The sequence below is a fragment of the Callorhinus ursinus genome, unplaced genomic scaffold (genome assembly GCF_003265705.2).
Source record: "Callorhinus ursinus isolate GAN/ISIS: 27379988/994484 unplaced genomic scaffold, GSC_fseal_2.0 scaffold56, whole genome shotgun sequence".
NCBI lineage: Eukaryota > Metazoa > Chordata > Mammalia > Carnivora > Otariidae > Callorhinus > Callorhinus ursinus.
Window position 1 is genome coordinate 1,294,966 of NW_027397118.1, and position 9,715 is coordinate 1,304,680.

Consider the following 9,715-nt stretch of genomic DNA (forward strand, 5'->3'; position numbering starts at 1 on the left):
AGCTCTTTTTATGAGCAGAATTTACGACCATGCTAGTCAACAGGGCTGTTGGCAAATATTGGGTTTCTTTGTTTAAGGACACATGGCGGAATCACACTCCATGGGTTGGCCCCCAGGGCGGCTATGTTGAACAGACCTTCCCCCAATCCCACAGTGGATGTGTCACACAAGTGAAAAATCAGCTGTGTTGGGGCGCCTGGGGGGCTCAGTCGGTTGGGCGTCTGCTTTCGGCTTGGGTCACGACCCCGGGGTCCTGGGATGGAGCCCCGAGTCTGGCTCCCTGCTCAGTGGGGAGCCTGGTTCTCCCTCTCACTCTGCCTCTCCCCCCTCACTTGTGCACTCTCTCTCTCTCTCAAAATAAATAAATAAAATCTTTTGAAAAATCAACTGTGTTGTGGGAAGCCTCTGAGATGAAAGACTGAGGAGGTACTTGTTACAGCAGCATACCCAAGCTCATCCTGACCGATACAGGGACTCTGGGCTGGCCCCAAGTAGGGTTCCACCCACAGTTTCCTCTTGCCCTTGGCGCACCACGGGGGGCCTCCCAAGCCTTATCCACTTGGCAGGACCCCAGCCTTAGTAGACGGCCATTTTCTGGGCCTTCGGTGGTCCCTGGAATGAACCCAGGCGGGTAGAGAACAGGTGTGTGGCACTGGCCCTGCAGGCTCGCCAGCCTGGGCTCCCTTGCCCCCCCCCCCGCCCTGGCTGCGGGCTCATTAGATGAAAGTGCTATCACCTGTCAGACAAACTGCTAGAACTGTGATAAATTAATGATCAAATGGTGCACTCGGCGCAGGCCCTGTACTGCCGCGGCTACTTACAAGCCGGCCGGGTGCTTAAAAAATGCAGCCGGCATTAAAAAAAAATCAGGCGTTAAAGGAAAATGTCACCCGGCTTTTCAAAAAGGATCTGTTTTAAAATGACCACAGACGGCTCGGTTTCAGAGTCTTTATTTGATTCCTGTTCTTTGTATTTTGTTTTATTGCTCACAGGGAAGAAGGGGGGCGGGGGAGTGGGGAGAGGGCAGAAGGAAGGTTTGGAATTTCTGACGGTTTTCAACCAGCCTCTGGCAGGGGATTCAGCCCTGCTTGACGAACATTGGGAGATTCTTCCCCGCACCTTGCCGCATTCAGTGTCTGAGCAGTAATTAATTACAAACATAATAGTTACCTTTTTTGGGGGGTACTAAGATCTTTATTTTCTTATTTCATTTACTAGCTCTGATAGTGCGACCGGATGCTTAGCAACATCCAGATAAGGAAACTGACCCTTAAAAAGTTACGTTGGTTGACCGTCTCTGAGTGCTGACAATGTACACTTTACACGCTCCTTCTCACACAATGGGGCTCCAGTGTTAGAGGAAAGGAAAGGGAGGGGATCAGAGACGGTAAGCCACCGGCCCCCGGTCACACAGCCAATAAGTGGTGGTCTCTGGATCCTGGACCCCTGGAATCTCATCCCTGAGGAGCTCTGGGGGCAATTTCCAAAAAAAAAAAAAAAAAAAATGAAGCAGGAAAAGTCTCTCAAGAGACTTTTAAGTCTCTTGACTTAAAAGCCCTGGCCCAGATCTGGACTCCCAATCATGGTGGATACTCGTTACATAAATGCATGGGCTTCCTCTGTGAACGTCAGCCCCACCTGGCCCTTCCACCTACGGTTTTATGAGCTTAATTTATTCTTTTTAATATAAAATCTCATTACCTGAACATGATACCACCACTTCCACTTTATCTTTGATATAAGAACAGAGAGAAACCTAAATCAAACCTTTAAATAAAGTCTATAATCATGCCGCACTTGCACTTGCTCTTCAAATTTCTAAACAAAATTAAGTCGAAATACCTTGAGGAGAGTGGAGTGGGAGGGAAGGGGAGTCGGAGGGAGAAGACCCCTCCACGTGGCTTCCTGGGGCCGCCACAGGGGATGTGATTACTCAGAGAAGGACGCTATATTCTTTGGCTCCCCAGCCCCAGTTTGGAGAGGGAATCAGATGAAGTCTGCCCAAACCTATGGGTGCCTGGGATTGATCTCAAAAAGCTATTTGCCTGCCCTTGATGTATTTTTCAAGGCATTTCCTATCTAGTGTTAATTTTCATAAAGGGGAAATTGACGATCAGTTTAAAGAAACACAGTCAAGGGTTTTTATTCCCCCAGGAACCCGGGGTGGGCAAGTCAAGGCCAAGGGGCGGGCAGTCCTGGCAGCTGAGGATGACAGGGGCTCCTGGGAGAAGGAGCTCCTTCCCGGCCTCAGGAAGCATGGGTTTGGGCCAGGGGCTTGCCTGGGTACCAGAACACACACACGCACACACACACAGACAGACACAGATTCAGCTCCGCGGCTTGCCTGACAGGTAAACCTGGGCAAGGCATGTCAACGCTCAGTGCGTGCCTCAGTTTCCCCATCTGTGAAATGGGTATGAACACTTCCCACTTCACAGAGCTGTGCACATACAATTAAAAAAACCTATAGGGAAGTGCCCGCACACTGCCTAAGTGATAACTTGTCAAATCTGAGCCAGAAGAGCTGGGTCCCTTCTTTCCTTTCTTCAGCTCATCACTTACCTTAGGATCTGGCTGAAGTCTCCCCTCTTCCAGAAAGCCACCCTTGATCGTTGATAATGGATCTGAAATATCCATGGTTTCACTTTCTTTAGACCTTGGGTAAGTACCACACATCACTGCAGCCTGAAGGGAACAAGCAGGCTCCGGGGTCAGCCAGCCTGGGTCAACTCTGGCTCTGCGCGTCCTCGTTTGTGACCTCGGGAAACTCATTTACCTTCTGGTACTTGAGTTCCTTTTCTACAAAATGATTTTTTTTTTTTTTTTTTTTACAGAGTCCTGCTTTGTAGTTGTCATACAGATTAAATGAGTTAATTGATGTTGAAGAACTCAGAAAAGTGCCTGGTACATAGCCAATTTCAATAAGGGTTAACTAATAATATTATCGCTACCAATCCTATTTCTCAAACAGCTCAGATGCCCATCTACGGCTGTATGTGTGTGTGCACTTGTGCATGCATGCACGCGTGTGCTAGTCTTATGCGGGTGATGTTTATACCGAAGTGTACTATATAAACAGAAATGTGAACAGATCGGAAAGGCACAGTTCAAAGAATTCTCACAAAGTGAACATCCCTTGCAACTAGCTTCCAGGTCTAGACTCGGAACATCACCAGCCGCTTGGAAGAGCCCGTTGTGCTCTCTTTTGGGAGGACATAACTAGAAGAGATGAAAAAGCTGGAAAATGCCAGTGGGATGGCCAACATCACAACAAACACTTGAGTGTGTGGGGTAGACAGATGAAGCGAAGTGGGGCAGTAATGAGCGCCTTCCTGATATGCCATCAGGAGCAGACCCTACAGGTCTAGGCTCCGTCTCCTGCTGGCTGTGAGACTAATCCCCTCCACTCCCCAGGCCTCGATTTCCCCTACGACACAAAGAGGCGGTTAATTGAGATAACCCCTTGTAGCTCTAGGGCTGTATGTCATCATTCATTTTCTTAAATATTTGAGCACCTACTATGTGCTGGGCTCTGTTCTGAGCACTTGAGATGCAGCACAAAGAAGACCGACACCCATCCCTGTCCACCAGAATTCCACACTCTAGCGGGAGGAAATGGACAAGAAATATCAGACAGAATGAAAGCGCAGTTTCGTTGAATTCTATGATTCGAAGGGGGTGCCCTCGCTAGATGACAGACAGCAGGCTCCTACCACGACTGCCTTCCCTCCCCAGTCTCCCTTGGTGTGTGTCACACCAGGACACAAGTAGCTTCAAAACAGATTTTCCTGAACCCTGTTCCCTGGAGGGCGAGCGTCAGCGTCTCTCCCTCAGGGGATGAAGGTGCCTGCAGAGATGGCCCCATCTACGTCATTTTTTCCAATTTGTCCAAACGAGGACAAAATATTTCAGATGCACAAAAGGGAAAGTAATAGAAATGAACAACCCCGGCTTAATGAGATAGAGTTGAAGCTCTTTCTATCTCTCCCTGGTTGCATGGAAGTATGATTTCTCCCGGTAAGGAGCTCCACCCCACCCCCTATGCTCTGTGGATTTGAAGGAACCAGTTCCCATGTCCCCACACACCTGCCATTTTCCTGAAAATGAGCACTTTGCCTTAGGGGTCCCCGGCTTTCTGCCCAGGGAAAGAGCTCATCAAATGCATGGAGGCCTTGGAGAGCGTTCTCTCTGCAGGATGAAAATCCCACTGCCTACCTCTCCCGTGGTTAGGAGGTGGGGGAAACAGGCTGGGACAGACGATGTGGGCCTTTGCCCTGACCCAGTTTGTGTGGAAGAGGTTCGAAGAGGCCGGCGCGGGGAGCAAGTGTGTCAGGAAGACCGGAAAAAGACTGACCCCAAACGTCAGGGAGGAGCCAGCTGAGGGAAGTGGTCCTTGAGTAACAGAGCAGGGGTGATATTCCAAATATTTAGTAATTCCTTCATGCAAGCCCTAGCAGGCTTTCGGGAGCACATTCTGGGTGGCCCAGGCTGGGTCAGAGGTTCTACTCGATTTGCTTGAATTGTGAGAAATCAGGGATCCTTAAGAAGCCTGGAGGGAGGGAAGTTACTCAGGACCTTGAGATAGCAACTGTATGCCACCTGGTTGGATATATTTTAATATTTTAACACCCCATGCCACGTGGGCTAGAATGGCAGAGGGGGGCCTTGATTGCCAAGAGTTAACAACGGCCTTGGAGAAAAAACTTTAATGGAGGGCACTTGAGTCCGGAAGCTTCCATTCCAGCCCGAGTTGTGAGGGTCTAGCTTTATTCGGAGCACGGGAAGAAGGCGGTTTTCTAACCATTTCAGTGGTCATTTCAGTTGTCCCATGAGCACCGGTCATTCAAGGCTGCCTGTGGGCTTCCTTCAATCCACAGACTGAGTTGTTGGAAACAGAAACGTTTTTTTTAGAAGACTGTCATTAGTTGTCCACATTTCCAAGTAGGGGAATTTTGCATAAAAAATCTGGGCTTCCGGGGGCACCTGGGTGGTGCAGTCAGGTGAGCATCTGACTCTTGGTTTCAGCTCAGGTCATGATCTCAGGGTCGTGAGATCGAGCCCCGTGTCAGGCTCTGTGCTCAGCACGTAGGCTGCTCTTTCCCTCTCCCCCGCCCCTCCCTGCAACCTCAAAAATAAATAAATAAATCTTTAAAAACAAAACAAAACTGAGCTTCTAGAGCTTTCTGAGTTTCTCGAAGAAAATCAGAGGATGGGGCAGCCAGAAGCCCAGCACCAGCCTTGCAGAGTTCCTGGAGCCGTGTGACGGCTGTCCCCCCCACCCCCCACCCCCCAGATGGTATGTGCCCCCTACCCCAGATGATGCACTCCCTCCAAGTCACCCAAGTTCCCCTGCAGCCTGCTTTGCTGGTTTGCATTTCCTGCCTGGCCCGGGGTTTGTCACCTCCGAGAAAATGAAAAGAGCAGAAGATGTGATGCCAGAAGATCTGGGTTAATGTCTTCATCCTGCCCTTCCCAAGCTCTTACAACCTCTTGGAAACTCCGTTATTCCATCTGTAAAACACAGGTCATGACAATTTCTTTTTTAAGGTGGTTGCAAGGTTCAAATAAGACTGTACAAATCACCAAGAGGCAGAACCGCACGGGGATAAAGAGCAGAAGCATCAGAATCAGACTGCATTTAAATCCTGGATTTGTCATGGCCAGGCTGCATGGCCACTGCCTCTTTTTTCTCATCTGTAAAATGGGTACGGGAAAAGGTCAACCTGCTCTGTGCATTAACACATGAAGTGCTTAGCATGGGGCCACAGCCTAGGTGCTCAATAAATGCGCATTATTATCATTATCATTATTATTACAATTGCTGTTAAAATTACATGACTTGTTCTTTGTGTGCAGCTCAAACTTACATCCCTGGCTCGGGCAGGACAGGTGTCTGCCGAGTATCACAAGAGCCATTTCTTTCTTTATGCCCAGAATATTATCCCAAGGGAGGATAAATCTGAAGATGAAAAACTATTCTTAAAAATAATTTTGATGTCAGTGAAATAAAAGCCAATCAATGGTAATTACCATGTTCAACGGGAGTTACTTTTTATACAATTCCCCCAAACGCTTCAGGAGTCAGAAAACCTGCGAGCGAAATTGCTCTCCACTCATCATCATCATAAGATTTTAAATGTCTTCTCATGACCCCCCTCTGCTGTAAGCAGACCATGGGGCTATCTAGTGGGGACCCCCAAAAAGGCCTCAGCCATCAAGCATGAGCATCTTCAGCCAGTGCTAGAGAGCTGCTTGGACCGTGCTCAGAACCCCTCTTTGGTCTCAGAGCCAGAACCTGACGATGTCCCCCACATTCTGCTGCAAAGGCGGGCTCTCTCTCCTGCCCAGAAGCAGTGTGGAAAGAAGTCATCTTAACAGCCCGCCTCAGATAGGAATGAAATGAACAGGATGACAAATGCCGGTCGGGCAGCCTGGGAACTTGCCAAGGACGGAAACCAATCAAAGGCTTCCCTCCGTGATGAGAATCCATTCCCCCAAAGTAACGTGCCTCCTCCCTCACCCACACCCCTGTGCCCAGCAGGCCGGCCCACGGTGGGGGCTTTGGAAGTCAAGTGAGTGGCCTCCTCGTCTCCACTTGCTTAGCATTTACTGCAAAACACTGCAGCCCCAGCAGCGCCAGCCATTACCGTGTTTGCCCTGGGAGAGAAAAGCAGACATCTGAAACAGCTCTAGGAAATCCAAACAGGGAATATTTAAAATACCAAAGGAACGGGAAATGGGGTCCGGGGCATCTCTTTAATTTGCCTCCTTTATGGTAGGAGCAGGAAGAGTTTTCTGAGCCCTCTGGGCAGAAGGACCGAGGAAGCGGGGAGGTGCAGGGAGATGTAAGGGGGGCTGGGTGTTGCTGGCAGGAAGCAGGACTGAGAAGGTGGTGCATTTAGTGCAGTGAGTTCAGGAAGGTCCCGTCCTACCAAAACCGAAGTCACTTAGGTCACTGGTCTCAAATCCACGCGTGTGCACTGGACATCTTGTTAAAATGCAGATTCCGATTCAGCAAGTCTGGGCTGGGGCCCAAGTTGCTGCATTTCCAGCAAGCTCTCGGGCTGGTGCTACTGGTCTGGGAGCCACACACTGAGGGTTTGAGGGTTTGTCTCGAAGCTGCAGCTGCAGCTGTTACTTAGATTGTGCCTGTATCTGGAGAGGCCTTGGGGTATCTGATGGAGATTATCAAGGGGCTCCCATCCTTCGTGACTTCCCTTTGTCTTCAGAATCAAGTTCAAAGTTCTTCCCAAGACTTTGGGAGCCTGCAACATCTACCCTAGACCCCTCTGTGGCTGACCACCCCCAGAGCCATGCCCTGTCTACTGCAACCCTGCTGTCCAGGGCACAACCATTTGAACTTGCTGTTCTATAACAGCTCCATGCTCTGTTGCTTCCGGGCCCTTTCACACACTGGTCCCTCCGCACAGAACCCCAATGCCCACCTCTCTTTGTAGTGAACTGTGCTTTCAGATTCCAATTCAAATGACTCCTCTTCCAGGAAGCCCTCCCAGATTGGGAAGGTTAATTTTACGTGTCAACTCGGCCGGGTTATGCGGTGCCCGGATATTTGGTCAAACATTATTCTGAGTGTGTTTGTGAGGGTGTTTCTGGATGAGATTCACATTTGAATTGGTAGACTGAGTCAGGTAGACTGTCCTCCCCAATGTGGGTGGGCTCCCTCCAATCCATGGAAGGCCTGAATAGAACAAAAAAGCTGGCACTCCTTGGAGAAAGGAGCAACTCCTCCTGCCTGACTGGTTATTGTTTTGGGGTTTTTTTTTTCCTGCCTCCGAACTTGAACTGAAACATCAGTTTGTGGGTCCCCACCCACAAACTTTGAGAGTAGAACTATACCATAGGCCGTCCTGGGGTTCTAGCTTGCTAACTACAAATACTGGGAATTGCCAGCCCCCATAACCACATAAGCCAATGCCTTATAGATGTGCGGATACATTCCTTATATATGTATGTATATTTATTTAAAAAATTTTTTTATTACTGAGGTATAATTGACATACCATGTCAACTTGAACAACTTGGGAGTTGAAGCACCAACTTCCTGGGCGATTGAAAACTCGAATATAACTTTTGACAGCCCTCCCCCCGCAAATTTAACTACTGATGGCCTGCTGTTGACCAGAAGCCTCACCAGTAACATAAAGAGTCAGTGCACACATATTTTGCATGTTATATGTATTCTATACTGTATTCTTACAATAAAGTAAGCTAGAGAAAAGAACGTGTTACTAAGAAAATTTAAGGAAGAGAAAATACATCTCCAGTCCTGTACTGGACAGAAAAGAATATTCATGTAAGCTTCTGTTGTTCAAGAGTCAACTGTAAATATATATGAATAACCATATGCGTGGTTCCCAGTGGTTTTCTTTCTCTGGAGAAACTTGACTAATGCACTGATCCATCCGGAAATTTCTCATTTATGTTGTTCTTGTATTTTCAACTTATACCAGGGACTTCAGCTTATACCAGTAAAAATGCCTTAGCTTTATTTTAAAGCTCCACTCTCCCCTAAGATAGCCACTGGCCATATGTGCTGGCTGAGCACTTGAAACAAGGAAGTAGGAATTGAAATGTGCTATGAGTATAAAGTACACGTCGGAATTTGAAGACTGAGTGTGAAAAAAGAATGTGAAAAATCTTACCAGTAATTTATTGTATTGATTACCTGTTGGAATCATAATAATCTTGATACATTGGATTACATCAAATATATTATTAAAATTAAGTTTACCTGTTTCTTTTTTTCCTTTCTAATGTAATTACTAGAAAATATGAAGTTATATGCATGTCATAGTTTATATTTTTATTAGACTATGCTGCTCCAGAGCAAGGCACAGAGTGAAAAGTCCAGATTCAATACTGTGGAAAATGCTGGAACTTACCAGAGCCTTCCAAGCTCCAGAAGTTGAATTCCGTCAAGATGGCTTCATAATAAAATATATCTCAGGGCACTAGAGTAGGGATAGGCCAGGGGGCTGAATCCACCCCGACATCTACTTTTGTAAATGAAGTTTTATTGGAACAGAGCCACGCTTAGTCATTAGTCTATTATCTAATGCTGACTTCACGCTACAACAGCAGAGATGAGTCGTCGTAGAAACCGTCTGGCCCTCACAGCTTAAAATATTTACCATCTGGTCCTTTACGAAGAAGTTTGCCAACCCCTGGTCTAAGGCAGAAAGTTGAGACCGCAGCTCTGGGAGGCAGAGGACAGTGATAGGGGACTGGCTCCAGTGATAGGTGACTCTGGGCATGTTACAGTGGATCTCGGAGCCTCAGTTTAGTTGTCTGTAAAATGGGATAATAAGTTAATGGGCCAATATGAGGACTGAGTGTGATGATGCATCTCCATTGGCTGGCACCTAAATAATAGTAATCATTTACTGTTTATCTTTGTTTGCTTTGCTGACTTTGGGGTCCTGCCCTGTGCCTTCAGGGCCCCCTGCAGGGCTAACTCTGTAAAATATTTGCCTGCTTCCCTGGCTATCCCCTCCCCCTGGACCGTGAGTTCCTTAAGGGCCAAAGAGCCCGTGTCTTCTTGTTCCTTGCATCCACCAAACTTGGCCCGAGGGGCACTTACTGGCTTCCCTTGTTCCATGTTCCCACTCCTCTTGCTCTGTGGAAAGCTAAGAGGGGCCTTTTCCGAGGAAACTGGGCGAGCATGTGGGCACCATGAGGGCCTCCTCCACACGGA